At 38.4% G+C, this 23454-nt stretch overlaps 1 protein-coding gene across 1 annotated transcript in view; it reads right to left on the reverse strand.

Annotated features, from left to right (window-relative positions):
• ARAP3 (ArfGAP with RhoGAP domain, ankyrin repeat and PH domain 3) overlaps window positions 1-632 on the reverse strand; it is a 134589-nt gene extending 133957 nt beyond the window's left edge. Inside the window, exon 1 of the mRNA XM_032220192.1 lies at window positions 535-632. The gene's annotated coding sequence lies outside the window, so the exon portion shown is untranslated. The remainder of the gene's footprint in view (window positions 1-534) is intronic.
• Window positions 633-23454: the final 22822 nt, after the last annotated feature.

Below are 23454 nucleotides of genomic sequence, written 5' to 3' on the forward strand. Positions count from 1 at the left end.
TCAATATAACTTACATCAATACAAATACAGTTTATGAGACATACAATTAATGCAACAAAAATCTAAACAAAAATTAGAATCATTAAAATAATTAACAATTTCATTCTTGGCAAAAGAAATTTGCTTTATCAACTTTCTAAATATTTTTCAAACCTTGCAATTGTTCTGGTCATATATCTATGGAGTAACCCAGAAGAGATAAAATTATTTTGTAGTTGATAACTTGCTGGCCATTAGTCATATTTACTATCTGAACTGGCAGACAATTCAAACAATTAAAGTGTTACATTATGGAATAATAGTAACAACAAGATTTGAAGCAGGACTTTTATTTAGTTATTTAAAATATTTATGTAACTACCCATTTTATACCAATTGGGCAGCCCCAAACAATTTTAACAATTCTTACCATGACATGTTATGAGGATCTTTGTCACTTCTTTCCTGCTATTTTGGAAACCTCCATCATTTTTCTCTTTGCAAAAATATTGGATCTTGACTATACTGATATGATATATTGATAAGAACACTTACCTTTTATCCCAGTCTTCACGAATATTCACTACAGTTGGTTATGCAAGACACGAGATGTAAGATATCCTTCAAATTCCTGTTTGGAGAACAGTTCAGATGTAAATACCTTCCCACAAATGAAGCAGCTCCTGCTACTACTTGGCTGTTGTTCCCCCTCACCCTAACTCAATTCTTCCATTTCCTCCCATTGTTCAAGAGAAGTTTCCTTCCTGTTGCTTTCTCCCACCCTGCAAACAGAAATTATTCACTTTACTGTGAATGTGGCAATGATCCTCTACATCAGATATTTTATACATATTACATGTATATATGTATACATCATTTTGAATATAAGAATTTAAATGGAACATTGAATAATACTGATATTGAATATTTATATTGATCTATATCTTTTTTGAACAAGAAACTCTGTTAAGAATTGGCCCCCAAATTTGTAGACTTATTTGGCTTATTTTCAAGCACTATGCCTGTACACTCCACCTCCATCAATGTTATAGCTAAGCTAGAAAATAAAACTCATAAAGATTTATTTTAGTCCTGCAAACCTTTTCATTATCCTGCCAGTTAAGATTGTTACATATAATAGAATCTTCATATGTAAGGTCTCTAAAGACATACTGAGGAAATGTCACTTCTGATTAATGTAGATTACTAATCTATGGCAATTCAAATATGCATATACTTCCAGATACATCCCTGCTTTGGGAGGGCATTTCTCTCCATTTCTCCCCTTCGCCCATCCCTCCCCTGTGAAAGCAAGCCTCCTGGATGGGTTGCCGAATTTTGGGTCACTTCTTGTTTAAATCTTGCAGAATAAAGACACTGTTTCCTTGGCTAACACCCCCCCCAAAAAAAATCTATGGCGATTCTCTCAGACCTGGGGATTGTACAAATTTGCTGTTGACCAGTTTATCCTTGGCCATCACCTTTTTGATTTATTTTTGTTTCATTATATTATTGATATTTTTATTGTGTTGGTTGTCCAGAGTTATTTTGATAGATGGTCAGTCATAAACTGAACCAGTTACCAGTACCTGACCACACATGTAAGTAAATCATAAGCTTTCCAACAGACAGGAAGCAGCAAGTAAAGCTGGGCAGAATAACATCAGATACCTGTACAACAATGGTGGGTTTCAAATTTTTTAGAAAATTCTGTAGGTGTGGCCTGCTTTGTGGGAGTGGCTTGCTGGCCATGTGACTGGGTGGGAGTGGCTTGGCAGTCATGTGACTGGGTGGGAGTGGCTTGGCAGCCATGTGACCAGGAGGGAGTGGCTTGGCAGTCATGTGACCGGGAGGGAGTGGTCAATACGATGTCAGCATTCTCAGTCAAGATAGAGGTATAAATTAGAAAAGAAAGAGGCATTCATATATCTGAATTTAACTTCAAAGCAGTTGAAACAACTTAAATTCATTAAATAATAATGTTTGTTAAGGCTATGCACTGTTTTTGAATATAGGAATATAAAGCCCACAGCATCTACTTGGTACTTTTTAAAGCAGCGGCACCTTTTTCCTGGATTCATGAAGTATCTACTTTAAAGAGTTGTGAGTGGGTACTATATTTACAGTCTTGTATTCTCTTCAGTATTTTGTTTGGAACAGAACCCAAAGTACCATGCAGTCCTAGCATTTGTACTAAAGCTAAAGTTATTTTACAGGGCTCTGAGCACTCCTCCAGATCTGGTCAATGAAAGTACTCCCACAACTTTCCAATGCTTTGAAATCCCACCCAATGATTTATACAGGCCTATTTCATACTTTCTTCTATATGGCAATCAGGGTGGTTTTACATATGGTTCACAGGTGGTCTATTTTCCAAGTACTTAGAGGGCCAAGAACTGCCTTTCCTAGATTGCAGCTTTAGCTTCCTTGAATGTTAACACACCTTCAGGCCATTCAAATATAGACTAGCTCTGATCCTGGAACCATATCACAAGCTTTATATATTAATATCATATTCAATGTAACCATTATTGCTAAAAAAAAAAAAACAGGCAGCAGTTAGAGTAGTTTGTAACAAAACATAGGCAAGAAACAAGAAGTTGATCCACCACCTATTTTAGCTTGTTTCTGTTTTATATGCATTACTAATATTTTCCTGCAATTCTTCCATAATCCAGACTACTAAAAAGAGTTCTACATAATGAGACCACTTTGTAGAGTATAATATACAATATACTGTGTATGTAGAGGGGAAACTACTTGGATTGGCCACCCTCTTAAGATCTCGGGCTTGGAATTATGTGCACCAGAAACAAAACCTATTTGTTTCAGAGTATTTTCAGATTGACAGCCTGTCATGTGCTGAACTACTTGTTCTTTGTTTCATGTACACAAACATAAAGTTTCATCGGTGCAACTGTTAACTCTTTATACTGTATATAATCCCTGAAAATGTAAAAGAGAGAAAACATAGGACTCCCCAGTCTGTCCCAACCACATTTCTGTAGAAACTGTAGAAATGATAGTAAATTTTAGGAGAAGCCTCTTATGCTACAATCACTCATAATACTAGACAACACAATAGCAACAGTAGAGACCTTCAAGTTTCAAAGTTCTGTTATATCTCAAGACTTAAAATAGATACCTAACATTAAAAAAGCTCAACAAAGAATGTTCTCCCTGCACCAACTCAGAAAGCTCAGGCTGCCCAAGGAGCTGCTGATACAGTTCTACAGAGGAATTATTGAGTCTATCATCTGCATCTCTATAACTGTCTGGGTTGGCATGTCGAGGCCACATTCCAGAAAAGCCAAACTTCTGAGTTCTAGTGTGCATGCATGCCTGACAATCAGCTGGCCAGTGTGCATGTGCAAGCCAGTTTTTGGCACTGCCACATGTGTGAAGGGACCTGCTCCAGAAAAGCTGAACTTCTGGTTTCTGGCATGCATGCGCACCCAACAATTAGCTGGCCAGCACGCATATGCCCGCTGGTTTTCAGCACTGCTGCATTTGCAAAGAACAGCTGATCATCGCACATTCATGTGCGCCAGAAACCCAGAAGACAAACAGGCAAGACTGCACGTACCAGGTGATATGGCTTCGCATGCCACTTTGGATAAGTGTGCCATAGATTTGCCATCATGGCTATGTATCATTTCACTACACTCATTGGTTCTGAGCCGGCTGTCCTCCAACAAGTTTTCTCCCTCTTCTATACAATGGTCCCTTAGATATTTGAACACAGCTATTACAGCTCCTATTATAGAATAACAGGGCTGGAAGAGACCTCAAACATCTTCTAGTCCAATGCTCTGCCCAAGGCAGGAGTCCTTACTCCATCCCAGACCAATGGTTGTTCAATCATTTCTTGAAAACCTTGAGTGATGGTGTACCCATCCAGGAAACGAGCTGTTTCATTGACTAATTGTTCTCACTCTCAGGAAATTTCTCCTTAGTTCAGATTGGATCATCCACTGATGAGCTTCCACAACCCTAGACTAAGCATAATCAGTTCTTCATAGGACTTGGCTTTCAGTTGGCTTATTATCTTGGCAGCCTTTTCCAAATAGTCTTCATTCTATTTATGTCATTACTTTTGTAATTTTTAATTTATTTTATTAGATATATATAGAAGATAATAGAATAAAATAGAATAGAATTTTGTATTGGCCGTGTGATTAGATACACAAGGAATTTGTTTCTGGTGCACAAGCTCTCAATGTACATACAAAAATAGTGATAAGCAACCAAGTTATAGTCATAAGAAGATAGGTAATTTCCCCTATTTGACAGTGTTTGACAGTGTTGTAGGAATTAGTTGTTTAGCGGAGTGATGGCATTGGGGGTGGGGAACTGTCCTTGTGTCTAGTTGTTCTGACATGTAGTGCCCTCTAGCATTGTTTTTAGGGTAGAAATTGAAACTGTTTATGTCCAGGATGCGAGGGGCTGTAAATACTTCCACAGCCCTCTTTCTGACTTGTGCAGTATACAGGTCCTCAATAGAAAGCAGATTGGTAGTATAAGTATAATCTTTATTGTCATTGTACTTAAATACAATGAAATTGGTAACTGATGTGACATTTCTGCGCAATCTTTTCAGCACTCGATGCCGATAAGGTTTGCCATCTCTGGTATATAGCAAGGATCCCCAAGTCCCAGGATATAGCCCATTCAGAATAGTGCTACAAAATTGGTGGGCGGGCACACACATGCAGCTCCATTTGCATATGCAGTGTGCAGGTGAGCACGTACACACAGCTCAGGGATGGGTTTCTCTTGGTGCGCACCAGTACGGCAGAACCCGTTCATCAAATTCACCGTATCTTTTAGAACCCATCCATCCGGTGGGACAGTACTGGACGGCTCCATCCTGCCTGCCCCCTCACTCGCTCCCCCCATCTACTTGGCCACCACTTGCTCACTTGCTCTGCCAGTTCTGTTGCCACTCGCTCAGTTGCCCCCCCCCCAGCCAGTCTTCACCATGCTTGCCCCGCCTGCCACTCACTGATTGGCTGGCTCACCAATTGCCCGCCTCTAAGAGCCCAAGTTAAACTGTGGCACGAACGCCCCACTTACCACTTTTCCTGTTTGGCTCTTGCGTCATCGCTTGCTGATTGGATCCTCGTTTTGCTTGCCTTCCCTGCTGCTGTTGCTGCATCTCTCAGGTAAGCTGCAACTAAGCACGAGAGTAGAGGGTGAGCGGCGGCAGGAGCTTTTGCTGAACAGATCGGGTACGCAAGTCTGGGGCCTTCGTGAAGGAAGGCCTTCACGAAGGCCACGGGCTCGCATATACCACATAGCTAAAAGTAGGTGGGGGTGGGTGGCAGCGACAGGGGGAGCCTACGGTACACGAGCCTGAGGTCTTTATGCTTTAAATGTAATTTTAAAGGATATTTTATTTATTGTTTATATAATATTTTTAAATGGATTTTTAAAATGTATTGTGTATAGAATATTTTTAAATGTTTTTTTAAATTTATTGTTTATAGAATATTTTTAAATGGTTTTTTAATGTATTGTGTATAGAATATTTTAAATTGTTTTTTACATTTATTCTTCATAGAATATTTTAAATGGTTTTTGTAAATGTATTATGTATAGGATATTTTTAAATGGTTTTTAAAGTTTATTGTTTATAGAATATTTTAATGGTTTTTAAAAATGTATTGTGTATAGAATATTTAAAAGGTTTTTTTAATTTATTGTTTATAGAATATTTTAAAATGTTTTTTAATTTACTGTTTATAGAATATTTTTAAATGGTTTTTTATTTATTGTTTATAGAATATTTTAAAATGGTTTTAATTTATTGTTTATAGAATATTTTAAATGGTTTTTGTAAATGTATTGTGTATATGATATTTTTAAATGGTTTTTTAAATTTATTGTTTATAGAATATTTTAATTGTTTTTTAAAATGTATTGTGTATAGAATATTTAAATGGTTTCTTAATATATTATGTATAGAATATTTTAAATGGTTTTTAGAATCTGGAGTCAGCACCAGAATAGCTCAAGAATTCCCAAAATCATAATCTGGCATTGCTTGAATCACTGCCTCCAACTTGTGCTGGATGATGCAATAAAAGAAATAAAACAACTCAAGAACTTCAAGATCTTCCTTGATAAAATACACACCACTTTCCAGAAATCCTGTAAGAGCCAGAATGACCTTTTCCAAATCTCTGAACAATTGGGCATTGAAATTGTGAAGATTGTCGGAGTTTTGGGACCCAGATGGGCTGCCTGTAGTTTAAGGGAAACCATAGCTTTGTGGCGTGCTTATCCAGTGCTACATCAGTTTTTTCTGGGCAATGAAAGATTCCCAGGCATGGCTTCCCATTTTGAAATTTTAAATTTTTTGAAGGATTTGGCCCTCATGATCGATATTCTAAATGAGATTTTCTTCTGTCAAATGCCCTGCAGGGGAGAAATACAGATATCATTGAGGCTGAAAAATTAGTATTGCGAACAGTTAAGCAATGGTTCCCAAAGTGAGTTGTAACGCCTCCTGGGGGGGATGACTTAGGGTGGTGCTAAGAGGCAAGGGGCAACAGGGGGCGCTAAGAGGCAAGGAGGGGTGGCGGGGGGGCACTAAGAGGGTGAGGAAAAAAAGATCGTGCATTGTATTAGCTACAGAGGGTGTCGCCCCTAGGTTGGAAGCTTCCCCTTAGCTAATTCTCAGATGGAAAGGAGAAACTTGCCGGGCAGAAGACAGACTGTTTAAAACCCATTGGCGTGGGCAGAAGGATGAAATTTCCCCAAACAAACCTGGAAATAGCTGCGGGTTTCTCTTTAATCAATGTCACCCAATCACCACCTTCCTCCCAGGAAGGGGGCATGCCCTGCTTCAATTGCCCACCCCTCCAACACCGCCGGTGTCTTAACCGACCAGCTTGGCTTGTGAAAAGGTTTTTTTTTTAAAAAAAACGGTCGGTGGGTGAAGAGATCGTGCACAGTGTTGTTGGGGGGGGGGGAACCCCACCAATCAAATTCTAGTTGAGTTTGTGAGAGAGGCTCTTTGCCAATTGGTTTAAAAAACAGTCACATATTTCGTGCCATCCTTTTCCTTTGCATGGAGATGCTGCTGGGTAAAGTAACTGGGGGGAGGGAGTGATGAGCAGAAATGCGGTCGCTGCCCTTTTGGTGGTGTGGATTTTGATTAGGAAGGTTTGGATTAGCAGCAGGAGGGAGCTCACATTGCAATCTTCCGTTTCTAGCCTTGGAAATACAGGTGTTGTTAAACTCACGGGAGCTTTCTTTGATACAGGTATAGTATACTATATGTATATATTACTATAGTATAGGTCAGGAGTCCCCAAACTTGGCACTTTAAGACTGTGGACTTCAACTCCCACAATTCTCCAACCAGCATAGCTGGGAGTTGAAGTCCATAGCTATCTGGAGAATTCTGGGAGTTGAAGTCCACAAGTCTTAAAGTTGCCAAGTTTGAAGACCTCTGGTATAGGTTCTCCTGCTTGAGCAGGGAGCTAGACCAGAAGACCTCCAAGGTTCCTTCCAGCTCATTTATTCTAAAGCTTATAAAAGCTCACTCAATGCTGGTCGTGGGTGGATTTTCTTTTAGGATATGTGTTTAGTTTTTGAAATATCCCCATTCCCATCCTCTCTCCTTGCGGAATTACTGGTTTTGAATAGTTGGTTCAGCAAGCAGAAGTTTAGCCATTGAAACCACATAAGCATTTAAAGGGAGAATTCTGTGTTGTGCAAACTAATTGGCAATCTGAAGGATATAAGATTATATTGTATGCCTTTGTATGTGTGGATATGTGCACACATAAAATTTGCAGCAGGGTTAACAATGACCAGAGCACCTCTTGGTTAGCATAGCCAATAAGAAACTTGGCCAATAATATTAAGGCAAGTATGAACAATTATCTGTCCATGGTTGCTTTAAAAAAATGACACCAGTTTCTTGCCATTTTTGGATGGGGACTGAATGAAAACAGTAATACAAATCTTAAATTGAGATTTTTTTTTTAAAAAAAAGAAAAATAGATTGTATTTCAATTTTGCTTAGATGTGGTGATGTGAGTCAACCATTTTGATATTTAGACCACCAATCTTAAAGACTATGCAGATGGTTGGGAAGAGGTTAGTAGCAAAGCTAGTGTTGATAATGTGGAAATTATGAAACTGAAAATTACAGTGATGTTATTGCAGGGATGTGACTATCCAGCTAAAGTTGTTTCTCTGACATTCTAAGACTTAGATGTCTGAGTGATACCAGGATCTTCTTTTGTTGGAAATTCCAGAATGGGTGATAAATCCATTTTCAGATACTAAGAAGATGGGTAGTGGAGGAACAACTCATAGAGCTGCAAAATGACATTGAGCTGAAGTCAAACTTTAAGAAAACTCCCACCAAGCCACGCCAACAGAACCAGTAGTAAAAAATTGAATTCCACACTGGGTGGGGGGTACTGAGGATCATTTTGTAGCACCGAGGGGGCGCTGGACTGAAAAAGTTTGGGAATCACTGAATTAAAGCATTTGAAGTGCTTAGACAGGGGAAAGGGCCCCTATGAAAAAGACATTGATGCAATGCTAGCTACTCAAAGCCTTCAAACACATAACTTTAGCTCCAAATAAACGATTGTTGCCCTTCCTCGTGAAAACCTTGTTTTATGTGTGCCTCTATTGTTTGTTTAAAAATAAAGAAAGGTTACAAAAAAAATCAAAGCTTTCTTTTCACTCCAATCCAGCTACTGATTGTACCCCAGAGAGCACCTGTATAAACAATCTGTGCTCATCCCACTATCATTTTCAATAAACAAGCTCAGAGACCTTGAATTGTAGATCAAATGCTCAAAAAAAGAAAAGAAGTAGTGATTTATTAACAGCTTGATTAAGCATTTCTTATTCATAGCCATCTTTTTGCTTTCTTTATCTGCTTTTGAACTTTGCCCATGTTTCTGTCCTCCCTTCAGCCTGTCATAAATCACGTTATCCAATAGCTTCATTCATTTCAACCCAGCTACTGTAATCTGAGATCTGGCTCCGCTGGCACTCTGCATGGAATGTCAACACAGTGAGTTGACAGATTGGTTACAAAACTATTTGTATGTTCTCACCATAGTCATCACTTACACTTTATATAAAATCTCATATTATCAATCATATGTATGTATGTATGTATGTATGTATGTATGTATGTATGTATGTATGTATGTATTTAGAGTCACAACCCCTGGTTTGCCCAAATATTTATCAGCACAAATAAAACACACACACACACACACACACACACACACACACACACACATATATACAATTATTATCATCATACATTTATTTGACTATAATTGACATTACTACCTTTTTGTGAGATATTCTACAGTATAAGTAATTTATATTATGACATTCAGTACATCAGTGGCAGGTTTCAAAAATTTTTAGAATCTCTTCTCTAGGTGTGGCCTGCTTTGCGGGAGTGGCTTGGCAGTCATGTACCCGGGTGGGTGTGGCCAACTTGTAAATGTGGTGAACTCACTTAACAACACTCTTGCTTACCAACCAAAATGTTGGCTCAGAAATCGGCATTTGAAGCACACAAGTCTTTTTTTTATATTATATTATATAGTTATATATATTATATTAATTATATTATTATTATATTAATTATATTATATTATATTATTATTATTATATTATATTATATTATATATATTATATTATTATATTATAGTATATTATATTATATGATATTATATTATCTTACTATGATATTATATTAATTCTATTATATTATATTATATTATATGATATTAATTATATTATATTATATTATATTAATTATATATATTATATTTATATTATATTAAATTATATTAATTATTATTATATTATATTATATTATATTATACTATATATATTATATTATATTATATTATATTATATATATATATATTATATTATATATATACCTGTTTTACAGCCAGTATATACAAAGAGCTGTCAAACAGAGCTCAGTTGTTGCCAGCTGAGATGCGCGTGTTGTGAATTGCTGCATTTGGCAACCTGTTAAGCATTAAAGCTGTTAGCGGTTCATCCCTAGTCTCGTTAAAGAGCGGCTTAAGCCCTGTTTGTTGAGGCTGAAGGCTTTCCAAGGACGTATTGCAAAGTGCAGTTTAAACATTCTGTAGGAGTTTACCCCTTATTATCGTACAGGGTCACCACCCCAACCTACAGTGGCTGGAATGGTTCGAAGCCCTAGGGTTGCGAGTCACTGGCATCGATCAAATTCAATGCAACCCCTACCTTGAATTATTAACCAAGGAATTTCCGGAGGTTTGTGGAAGGTCTAGGAAAATACATTGGCACACCCATTTCATTTAATTTGACCCCTCAGGTCCCTCCCAGGCGTCTTAAGCCATGCAGAGTTCCATTTGCCTTAAAACTTAAGGTAGATGCGGAACTCGATAAATTATTAGTGCAGGGGGTATTAGAACCTGTGGATCATACCCGTTGGGAGACCCCCATTGTGACCCCCATTAAGAGCGACAGGTGTGTGCGCTTATGCACTGACAATAAATGTAAGCTGAAGAAGGCCTTATAACAGAGCGCATACCCTGTGCCAGTGGTGCAGCACCTGCTGCATTTCCTTGGGACAGAGTATTTTCTTTTAGTATATTTTATTTTCATTTCATTTTCATACACTAACATGTATACACCATACAGTATTAAACAATAATTGCATCAATTCCTCTTGTCAACAATGCTCCAGAAAATAAAAGCCCAATATACCTCTTCCATTCTCCATACACCTCTTTCTTCTACCACCCTCCTACTTTCTATCTTCCCTCCATCATCCCCCTCTACCCTACTTCCCCTCCCCCTCTACCACTCCTCTCTCCAGATCCGTTCCCCCCCTTCCTTTTCACCTTCCCCCCCATCCCTCTCTACCCATCTTTCTTCTTTCCTACTCCTCCTCCCCTTGGTGTATTCCACTATATGTTAATGTACTTGGCTTATCCTATTGTTAAGAAAAATTAAAGAAAAACAGTATACAGTGAAGTCATATTGAATTGAGATCTAACACATCGTGTCTAGCCTAATATATATCCCTCCCTCCCCCCACCCTCCCCCCTCCCCCCACCTCCTTCCCCCCCCCCCGACTTCCCAGAACCCATACACGGTATAGATTTTAACAAACACAGTCTAAAATCTATTGAGAAAAAAGAAATAAAAAATAATAATAACATCTGTACATTGATCTTAGCTTCTTCTTGCTAAGCTATCTTAAACCATTTAAATCATTCCTGATCTTAAGCATAGGTTAACTGGAATTTCTTGCTCCCGTATTTATTTTGTATATAGTCAATCCATTTTTTCCAGTCTACATTTATATCTCTCCATTTGAGTGATCGTTAAGATATGCCGATATTTTAGCCATTTCGGCCTAAATTTGTAACTTTCAATGTCCATTCTTGAGTTGTAGGCAGGTCTTCCTTCTTCCAGTATTGTGCCACAACAGTCTTGCTGCCGTTATTAAGTGCAGGATCAAGTTAGTCTCTACCGCTGTAAAGTCAGTACTTATACCTAGCAAAAAATACTGAGGAGTAACTTTATCCTTCTTTTAAAGATATTTTGCATAATCCACCATATTTTTATCCAAAACGCCTTAACCTTTTGGCAAGTCCACCATATATGGAAATAGGTAGCATCGAGAGAACCACATCTCCAACATTTGGGTTGTAAATTCGGATACATAGAAGCCAGCTTTTTAGGATCTAAATGCCATCTATAGAACATCTTGTAAAAATTTTCTCTCAGTTTTGAGCTTGTGTAAATTTCACATTTCTTACCCAATTTGTTTCCCATGTATCCAACATTATTGGTTCTTCAATATTTTGAGCCCACTTTACCATACAATCTTTAACTAACTCTGTTTCCGAATCTATCTGTATTAATACATTATATATCCTCTTTATATGCATTAAACTTTGATCTCTTATTTGTTTAAATAAGTTGTCCCAATTTGGACAAAACCATTTTTTGATCTAGTTCCCACCTGGCCTTAATTGCCCATACTGGAACCATGTTTGAACTGCCTTCTCCTCTTTTAATACCTCTAAGGATTTTAATTGTAGTGCCCCTCCTTCCAAAATAAGAAGCTGTCTATAAGTAATTCTATCCTGTTTTTGTGCTATATTTATATTTTCAATTGCAATGTCTAGGAATTGCCCACATAAGTATCTTATCATTTAATTTATGTTGATATTTTTTCCAAACACGCAGTAAAGCATTTCTTAAGATATGACTTTTAAAGTTTTGTCCAGTTTTTTGTTAAATAACAAGTAAGCATGCCAACCATGTACCAGATCATATCCCTCAAGGTTCAGTATCCTATCATTAGTTAAATTGATCAATCACTAATTACGGACAACACCACTGCATCATAAAATAGTTTTAATTGGGTAGTTTCAAGCCTCCCCTCTCGCGTATTATTATATTATTTTCAGCTTTACTCTCGGCTTCTTTCCTGCCCATACAAATTATTTATTTTTTTTAAAAAAAATATTTTATTCATTTTCACATTCCATTTTACAATCACTTATATACAGGGTATTTGCTATAAGAAAAAAAATAAAAAATAAAAAAAAAACAAAATAAAAAGAAAACACAACTCATCATTCACAACCCCACCTGACACTTCCATCCTCCATACACCCCATCTACCCCCTCCAACTTTCCTTTCCTCCCTCTAGCACTCCCCTCCTACTTCCCTTTCCCTCAAACCTTCCTTCTCCCCTTACTCCCAACACGCCCTCCTTACATTCCCCTTACTCCTTTCTTACTCCTCCCTCTTCTTTCCCTCTAACCTCCCTCCTTGGTTTATGCCTTTATTCAAGTGTTGTTTAATCTGCTAAAAAGTAAAATAAACCAAGGAAAAAAAATATAAAGAAAGAAAAGAGAAAAAAAAAGGAAAAAAAACAACAACCGTATATAAGTGCATTCTTGTTCTTATTGAGACTATGTTAACACCCACCCACCCACCCCCCATAATCCCCATCCCTAATCCTCCCGACTATCCCAGGGCCCACACCTGGCACTGCCTTCTATCTAAAGTATCTTGTGTTCGTATGGATTAAAATAAAAGTAATATATTAAAGGAAAGAAAAACAAGAAAAAAAGAAAGAAAAGAAAAAAGAAAAAAGAAAAAGGAAAAAAAAGAAAAAAGAAATCTTGTGTTAAGCTCAGCCCCCATCTTTATCTATGCTTAATAGTGTAAGTCATTCTATCTATATTTTATTCTCGTCTCTTACTTCTTTGTTATTTACCCCAACCTCCTGTAGACTCTCCCGTTCCTCTTCCTTAACCTTGTATTCAGATAAACATTTATACAATTTGTATAAACATCAATATACAATCTAGCTCAAAAATATCCCTTCTAGTAAAATTTAAGCAGCGTGGATCATTCCACATATTCAAATATTACTTTACAGAAGAATAATCAAACTTTCCCTTCTAATAGGATTTAACAGCGTAAATAATCTTTCTTAACCTTATTTTCAAACAGTAATTCAAAATAATCTAACCAAACTTTCCCTTCTTAGTAAAATTTGAGCAGCGTGGATCAAGTATTACTTTACACAAAAATCAGTTTACATTCTATCTTAAGATGATCCCGACCGGCTTTCCCTTCTAATAGGATTTAAACAACGTAAATCATTCCGCATGCATTTTACCCTCATCCCTTGCTTGTCTGATATTTACCACTATCAAATTTATGCAGACATTAGTTTAAGATCTAGCTCAAAATAATTTCACCAAAACGTTCCCTTCTATAAGAATTAAATAGCATGGATCATTCCACATATTCAAATAATACTTTCAACAAGAATCAGTTAACCTTCTGTTTTAAAAATAATCTCGTCCAGCTTTCCCTTCTAACAGAACTTAAACAACATAAATCATTTTGCATCCTTTTACATATATACATTCAATATCACCCCACCAATATACGTAAATCATTCCGCATGCATTTTACCCTCATCCCTTGCTTCTCTGATATTTACCACTATCAAATTTATACAGACATTAATTTAAAATCTAACTCAAAATAATTTCACCAAGCTTTCCCTTCTAATAAAAATTAATAGCATGGATCATTCCACATATTCAAATAATACTTTCAACAAGAATCAGTTACCTTCTGTTTTAAAGTAATCCCTTCTAACAGAATTTAACAACATAAATCATTCCGCATTCATTTTACATATATACAATCAGTATCACCCCACCAATAAGTTCCGCTTTTTCTACCGGAGAGAGGTCGCAAACCCCCATTCAGTCCACAACTTTGGCAAATATTTTAAAATGTCTAAATCCTCGATCTCCGCTTTTCTGCTTCTCCGAGGGAGGAAAGGCTACCCCCTCCATCTTGCAGCCATGTGGTCTGTTGCTTGCCTTCTCCTTCAGCTTGTCTCTCCTCTTTTCCAAGTGAATCAGGAAGTCCCGCCTTCAAAGTCTTGTAATAGAAATCTCGAGCCTCCGAAACAGAGTTAAGACGAAGTCTTTGATTCTCAAATGTGACCGTAATGCTGGCTGGGGCCTCCCATCTATATTGAATCTGTTGATTTCTAAGCTCTTTAGTTAAAAAAGCATAGTCTCTTCTTGCTCTCAACATCTGGAAAGGTATTTCTTTGAAGACAATCAAGTCCTGGTCATCAACTCGCAGACTATTATTATGAAACTTTTGCATAATCGCGTTTCTGGATTCTTTTGTGAAAAATATATAATTATGTCCCTCGGGAGCTGTCGCTGTTTCGCTACCAACGAGTTCTGGCGATAGATTTTCCGAATCTGCCAATCAAAGTTAAGTCCCGGGCTTCCCACCGCATGGTTGAAGGCTTCAACAAAGGTCTGTTTCAGATTCTCTCGCTCCTTTTCGCGGAATCCTCTGACTCTTATTGCGAATGCCTTCTTATTAACGTTTATCATCACGAGCTGTTCTTGAGTGTCTCTAATTTTTGTTGTAATATTTGAATATTAGTAGTCAAATTAAAATTAGCCTCCTCCAAGCTTTCCAATTTATTCTCTATTTCAGCAGAATAATCTGACAGGGCAGACACGGCTGCAAACGTATTCGCCTTCATTTGATCAATTTTAGACTTTAAAATCATCATATAGCTCCAATACAAATTCCTTAATTTCTTGTTTAAATCATTAAGCATTTGAAAGAAAAATTCCTGTGTTAAGAATTCTCCAGTAGAGGGCGTAGGAGACAAGGGCTGCGATTCCAGTATAGATTCTTTAGATTCTTTAGGCACATTTGTAGAGAGACGCTTCGATTTTGACCTGGGTGCCATTATAAATAAACAATAAACAGCGCTTTCGCTCCCCTCTGTTTCAAAAAAAAAAAAAGTTTATTTTGTTAAGGAGCGGTCTGCAGGAAGGTAAAACCGGCTAAGTACATCCCCTATCAGTCACCAACGGGGAGAAATCGCCATTTTGAAGTCCGTTTAAACAAGAAGCCTCTAAGACAAATGGTGCTGGTGTTTAAGATAGTAATAAAAGCATAAATCTCACAGGGTGGGACCCGCCCGTATTAATCCTAGCTTCAAACAACTTTGCTTTGTCCTGGGGGGGGGGGCTCGCCTGTCTGGGGCTGCAAAAAAAAAAGCAGCTGAAAAGAACTGGCTGGAGATAAAAGCTCCGCTCACGCTAGATCTAATCTCTGTCCACAGCCAAAAAAAAAGAGAAAGGCTGTGAATTACGAATAGACCCTAGCACACAGAGCTACTCCCTGCCCCTTTCTTAGCCAAAAAGGGGTGATATCTATGATCTTATTTAGATATACAGACCAGATCTCTGAGAGGAGCTCGGTTGAGCCCTCCTCGGCAACAGGCTTCCGCCCCCCCGGATCCCCCATACAATTTATTGATACCTTTCTGCCATTCTAAAAGATTCACATCTTTTTAAGTATAGGTAACATTTGGAAAAGAAATAAAAATTTTGGTAAGATATTCATTTTCACTGCCGCGATTCTTCCCAGCAAAGATAAGTGTAACTTCTCCCATTTTTTCATCTCTATCTGTATACTATGCCAGAGTGGTTCATAATTATACTTGTATAATTTCCCATTGAAATTGAAATATTAACTCCAAGATATTTAACCTTTTGACTACCTCACATCCTAACATTCCTCCTAATTCCTCCTTTTGTTTAGTATTCATATTTATGGCTAATATTTTCGTTTTCCCTAAGTTTATTTTAAAACCAGACACTTGACCATATTGATTAATCGTATTCATTAAAACCATACTGGATTCCTGCGGTTGTTCCAATATTATGACCAAATCATCCGCAAAAGCCCGCACTCTGTATTCTTGCTGCCTAATCTTAATTCCTTTTAGACCATCCAAGCCCCGTATTTTATTCAATAATACTTCCAAAGTTATAATAAACAATAGTGGGGACAAAGGACAGCCCTGTCTTGTACCCTTTCCAATTTGAAAGGATTCTGTTAAACTTCCATTGACTATAATTTGAGCTGTTTACTGTTGATATATTGCTTTGATTGCTTGTAAAAAATCTCCTATTTGCAATATCTTCAGCAAAAATTGCCAGTTAACTTGATCAAAGGCTTTCTCAACATCCAGAAATATGAACGCAGCAGGGATTTGATTGTTCTTTCCCAAGTATTCTAATGCATTAATAATTAATCTAACATTACTTTTCATCTGTCTCCCTTGTATAAAACCTGTTTGATCAGCGTGTATCAATTGTTGGATAACCAGCATTAACCTATTTGCTAGTATTTTAGTAAAAATTTTGTAGTCTACATTAAGTAATGAAATAGGTCTGTAGTTTTTTGGTTGAGTAATATCTTGATCTTCTTTGAGTATCAAAGATATAAAGGCTGTCTTCCATGAAGGAGGTACCTTACCTTCCATTTAAATCTTATTAAATAATTCTCTAAGAGGTTCTACCATTTCCAACTGTAAGTTTTTATAGTAAGCCGCTGTCAAGCTATCTGTGCCTGGTGCCTTCCCTGGCTTTAACTGTTTAATTACCTGTAAAATTTCCCCCGAGGTTATTGGTTGATTCAATTTTTGCCTGTGTTCTTCTTTAACGAAGGGTATTTTTTCTTTATCTAAGTATTTGTCTATATCTAAACCATTAATTTTATCCCCCTTATACAACTCTGTAAAAAATTTCCGAAATGCCTTTTGAATCTCATCTTGTTGAAATACCTCCTTCCCTTTGTAGGTCAATTTAGATATATTTCGAATTTTCTTTTTTTTCCTAATCTGATAAGCTAACCACCTGCCAGGTTTATTTGCATTACAGAAAGTATTGTGTTTTGTGTATAACAAACTGGTGGCTACCTGGTCAGAGATCAACATATCAAATTGGGATTTTAATATGGTGATTGCTTCCTTGACATTTGTATCGCCTGGATTCATTGTTAACTCCAGCTCTTTCCTCTTAATTTCCTCCTCCAACTCTGTTCGTTTTACTCCTTGTTTATGTTTATGTGATTTATTTATATTTATCGATACTCCTCTCATATACGCTTTGCTTGCATCCCATACAAATTCCATAGGTGTATCCTTCTTCATGTTAAAAACAAAGTATTCAGTTAGCAATTTTTTTACAATCATTGATATACTTTTCATATCTAAATAAGTTTTCATTCAATCTCCAAGACCTTCTTGCCTGTACCACCCCTCCCAATTCCATCCAAACTGGGTTATGATCCGAAAGCACCCTAGCCGCAGTCTTTGTCTTCTTCACCCTAGAAAGCAAATCATTAGTGGTTAATATGAAATCAATCCTAGAAAAGGATTGATGCCTATCAGAAAAAGAGGTAAAATCATATTCCTCTGCATTTCTTTCTCGCCAGGTATCTCTCAGTTCAAAGTCATCCATCATGTCCAAAAAGGATTTAGGTAGTTTTGCTCGTATCTTAGTGTTTGGGCGAGAAATCTTCTTATCTCTCTTGGTATCTATAACACCATTCCAGTCACCCACTAATATACAAGACCTATAATCCCACTGTACTAATTAGCGTGAAGATTTCTATAGAAACCGTCTTGCTGTTGATTAGGAGCATAAATTCCCAAAACAATGTCTTTTTCCCTTCTAGGATTAGATCTAATGCAATGTACCTTCCATAGGATCTGCTTCAATTAATTCAGCTTTCATATCTTTCTTAAGTATACAACTATACCATTTTTCTTTTCCATAGCAGAAGCTACAAAATGTTGACCGAATCTTGGGTTACTCAGATATTTTTGATCGGTTGATTTAATATGAGTTTCTTGTAAACAAATATCATTCTTGAACTGTTTAAGATAGTGAAATATTTTCTTTCTCTTCTGTGGAGAATTCAATCCGTTGACATTCTATGTTAAAATCTTAGTTGTCATCTTTGGTTAGCTGAAGCTTTTTTAGAGCCTCCTGCATGGCCTGTTTAACCTTTGGCCTAGCTCCTCCCATTGCTTCTGAGGTTGTTGCTGTGGCTCCTTGATCGATAGCCGGTAGTTGTTGCGGTTGTTGCCTTTTAACTTGTTGCTCCATTCATCTAGTAATCATACGGCTAGGTCTCTGTTCCATAACACCTTGCGCTTCTAGAAGAGAGAGATGATCCATCTTATCTGGTAGTTGTGTGATTTGCTGTCTGTCTTGTCTTTCTTGTGATCTTTCTCTGGGTCCAGAAGGTGCAGGATGTCCAACCTTCAAAATATTATGGTAGAAATCTCGGGCTTTCCATACGGAGTTGAGACAATATTTTTGCCTGTCCAGTGTAAGTATGATGCCAAATGGCGCGTCCCATCTGTACTGTATCTAACGATTTCTAAGTTCTTCAACTAAAAAGGTATAATCTCTCCTGGCTCTTAGCATTTGAGGTGGTATCTCTTTCAAAACAGTCAGATCTTGACCCCCAATCTGGAGCTTAGTTTTATAAGACTCTTGTAATGTCGTGTTTCTGAGTTCTCTTGTAGTGAAATATATAACAATGTCTCGAGGAAGCTGCTTCTGCTTTGCCACCCAAGAGTTAACACGATAAACTTTATCGATTTGCCAGTCAAGCCCCTGTCTTCCCACCAGATTATCAAAAGCTTCTGAAAGAATCTGTTTCAGGTTTTCCTGTTTTTCTTCACGCAACCCCCTTACTCTTAATGTGAGTTCCATTTGTCTGTACTGTATCATAATAATTTCTTTTTCAGCATTTTCGACTTTTTGTTGCACCACCTCTGTTTTCGATGTCAAATTAGTATTAACTTGATTAAGATCCTCTAAACTATCTTCAACTCCTGAAACATGTTCTGTCAGTACAGTTACAAGCCCCAGCATATCATCTTTAATTTTAGCAACCCTGGCATCAATTTTATCATACAAGTCCTCCTTAAGTTCTTTTATCTCCTCTTTTATCTCCCCTTTTATCTCCTCTTTAAAATCTTTCAGTTTGTTTTCCACTTTAATTGTCAGCATGTTATGAGCGTCACTCAGTTCTCTCAGGAAGAGTTCTGTCATTAGTAACTCTCCAGTAGGGGGCATAGAGGGCGGTGGCTGTGACTTTGTACCAAGTATTGGCGATGTGCTTCTGGGGGCTGAAGGAGGGGGTTTCAAATTAGGATTTGGTTTTGAGGCCATTCCAAGTTTTATCTTCAAGCAATTAGGAAGACTCTACTGGCCCGCTATACAGTTGTGGAAAGAGGTACTAAATCACCCCTTTATTTTGAGGTTTTTTTAAAAAAAAAAACTTCGTAGGACTTTGCAGAAGGTTTCAAAAAAATAAGCATTGTAACGAAACAGTTCAGCATATTCATCACCGTTTGGAATGTCTCTATATTAGCAAAGAGTCTTTTAAAAGTGAAACTAATTAGTAAAGATCTGTTGGCCAGCTATGAGGCAAAATAATAAGTCACTCCCTTCCTTTGAAATTTTGAAACTCCGTAAAACTAGATAAACATTGTTACTCAGCAATTCAACTGGCTCGTCGCCATTTTAAGTGCCTCTTTAAATAGATAAAATAACAGAAGAGGATCTTGTAAAAATGAAGCTAGGATTTAAATAAACAATTAATGCTCTCGCATACGAGTTCTGCTCGTTCTGAAATCAAGTAATTCAATCTTTGTTCTGCGTGGGAGGGACGTTTACTTTGTGCTGCAAAGCAGCTTGAGATTTCCAGCACGGAACAGTTCTGCCTTCAGCTGGCCCCCCTTCTCTTCACAGACACAGAAGCTGCAAAGATCAGAGACATTTGCTCGACAAAACTTCTCTCCTTCCCTTCTTGCCCGAAGAGTAAGGTGTCTGTCAGATGTCTGATAGATGATCATCTAAACAGATAATGCGACTGGTAACTCGGGAGCAGCTATGTTTAGCTGCTTCCATCAGTAAGTCCCGCACAGGAAGAGGGACAGGGTATTGTAAGTCATTTTCCTTTGCCTATTCTCATTGTGGACCCAGTGCCTGCCTCTGCTGTTCTCCTAATTGACGATTTAAAGCTGCCTGTCACAGCATCCGACGTTGCCAAACACATGGCCCATTATAAATTGCTGTCCAAGGTTTTAGAGTGGTTTACAAGGGGATGGCCAGCAGGTCCAGTATGTGTCGAATTATGTCCTTTTGCTCTCTGCCAGCAAGAACTCTCAAAGCAGCAACTGGGGAGGCAGTGTGGTTATTCTACCTTCCCTCTGAGAAGCTACCCTGAGTACTCTACATGAGGGCCATCAGGCATAGTCAGGATGAAGTCGCTGGGTCGCAGCTATGCCTGGTGGCCGGGAATGGACCAGGACATTTCACATTGGGTTTTGGGGTGTCCTCCCTGCCAGGAGTCTAGGCCCTTGGCTGCCTAGGCATCTATTCAATCCTGGGAGCAACTTAAAGCACCTTGGTCCTGTGTCCATACTGATCTAGCTGGCCCCTTTAAAGGTTAAACATTTTTAGTGGTAGTTGATGCTTTTTCAAGGTGGGTTGAGATGGTGGCAATGGCATCGACCACAGCAACATCAGTTATATGAGCTCTGAGAAGGTTGTTTTCCACCCATGGATTGCCAAACTTAATCGTCTTGGATAATGGGCCCCAGTTCACAGTGACCATGTTGGCCACCTTCCTTGCAGAATTAGGAATCTGCCATGCTTTTGTCGCCCCCTTCAACCCCATGGTTAATGGCCTGGCCAAGCAGGTGGTTCACATAACTAAAGAGGCTCTGGGTAGATTTGGGTCTGGCAACTGGCAAGAAAACATCGAGCGGTTCCTATTATGGCAGCATGCCACCCCATGCACAACCACCAATAAGAGTCCAGCAGAATTGTTAAAGGGCTGGAAACTAAGGACCACATTAGACCACCACCACCCAGACTATGCCCCAGAAATGCCCCTAGATTCCCATAGACAGCTTAAAGGTTTCAGCCTTCAGGCCAAGGTCTATGCCCGGAATTACTCAGGCCACCCACTATGGTTGCCAGAAGTAATCATAGGAATTACGGGGAATCGTAGGAATTAAGGTAGAGATAGAGGGGGGCAGGATTTGGAGGTGACATCTCAACCAGCTAAGGGCTCGGCAGGCCCAACAAATGCAACAACGAGGCCTGCAGATGGCTCCAACTAACACCAAGGAAAGAGAACCATGATCTCGCTCACCTACCGCCAAGAGGTTCGATGCCACTGAAGTAGACCCAACCATAGACTTACCTGATCTTCACAGTGCCACTCCAGCATCACCAGGTCCTGCAGCAAAGAAGGCCTCTCTGGAAAAAAAGATGGCATCATCTCCAAATACTTCACAAGCTCCGAGAAGCCAACCACCCTCTTCACCTGCTCCAGGAACACTAAGAAGATCTGGGTGGGTCCGTCACCACCCAGTCTACTGAGAAGATTATGCATGTGCATTCTAAGTGTGAAGGAGTGCTATGTGTAGTAGTTCTTCCTCCAGTCCATCTGCCTAGGGGGCATTGTCCTCACTCCTGATTGGCTACCTCTTTGACAGTTGGTATATATAAAGAGCTGTCAAACAGGGCTCAGCTGTTGCCAGCTGAGACATGTGCGTTGTGAATTGCCGCATTTGGCAACCTGTTAAGCATTAAAGCTGTTAGCATTTGAAAGACCTGGCTTGCCTCAGTCTGTCCACCCAGCGTTCTCCCTAGCCAGAGCAAAAGTGCTATCATACACTGTCTGGGACAGCATGAGGTAAGTGTGAGCTATGAATCAGTCGCTCCTTTGCTTGGCTTCAGGCTGGGCCTAAAATACTGTTTTCCTCAGTTAGTTTACCTACTGAGCGTCTGTTCCACATATAAGTTAACGAGAGAGAGAGAGCAGCTATCTTATACACATCATATATAAGTATATAAATCTAAGTACTACTGATATATTCAGAGCTATATATGCTGTGAAAATAGCCAATGTTCAACTGAATATCAGTCAAATAGGCCAGGAAATGATTTATGACATTTTGTATTATGCCATAAACTGTTCTACGATAATTTTATGTCATGAAATATCAATTCCATGGGAATCATAGGTCCCAGATTTTGCACATATACATTTAAGTTAGTCCATTTTGGACATATAGTGTAAATTAGCCCATATGAGGTATCTTATTCAAAAATTGCTGTCATATGATGCATGGTTTCACTAGTTAGAGGTTATGGGAATAAGAACTTTGATAACATAGCTGTCAGGCCTGCGGCCATGTTCCTTTTGGATCTTTGGCCTGCCACACTTTCTATTATTCTTCTATGTTGTTTCTATGGTGGGGATTTGGGAGGGGGGGGGTAGTATGGAGTAAAATTCTATGTAGCCAAAATAAAACTCCTTTCTAGAATGCCAAGGTCATCCTTTGTCTTGGCACCTCTGCACCTGACAAGAACTGGATGGTTGGAACTGCCAGGATGACAGTGGAAGATTGGACCATGTGATGGACTTGTGGGTGTGGGGGTAAGATCATGAACTTTAACCTGGGTGGGGAAAACCAAGAAGCTTCAGATTCGGGTTTTCCAGATGTGTCAACATGGCTCTCTTAAATTGGAACTTTGAGCAATACTTTGCCTTGGACTCTGATTTAATTTTGGATGCTATTTGGAACACTGATATTAGGTAGTCCTCAATTTATAAATTCAATTGAGCCCAAAATTTCTATGGCTGAGCAAGACATTTGTTAAATGAATTTTGCCCCATGTTATGACCTTTCTAACCACAGTTATTAAATATGTAACTGCAATTGCTAAGTTAGTAACATAATTGCTAAATGAATCTGGCTTCCCCATTGACTTTGCTTGTCAGAAGGTCACAAAATATGGTCACATGAACCCAGAACACTGCAACCATCATAAATATGTGTCAGTTGCCAAGCATCTGAATTTTGATCACATGACGATGGGGGTGCAGCAATAGTCATAAGTGTAGAAAATAGTCATAAGTCACTTTTTCAGTGCTGTTGTAACTTTGAATGGTCAGTACATGAACTGTCGTAAATTGGGGACCTACAACAGATAAATCTT

Source organism: Thamnophis elegans, chromosome 6, assembly GCF_009769535.1.
Source record: "Thamnophis elegans isolate rThaEle1 chromosome 6, rThaEle1.pri, whole genome shotgun sequence".
Classification (NCBI taxonomy): Eukaryota; Metazoa; Chordata; class Lepidosauria; order Squamata; family Colubridae; genus Thamnophis; species Thamnophis elegans.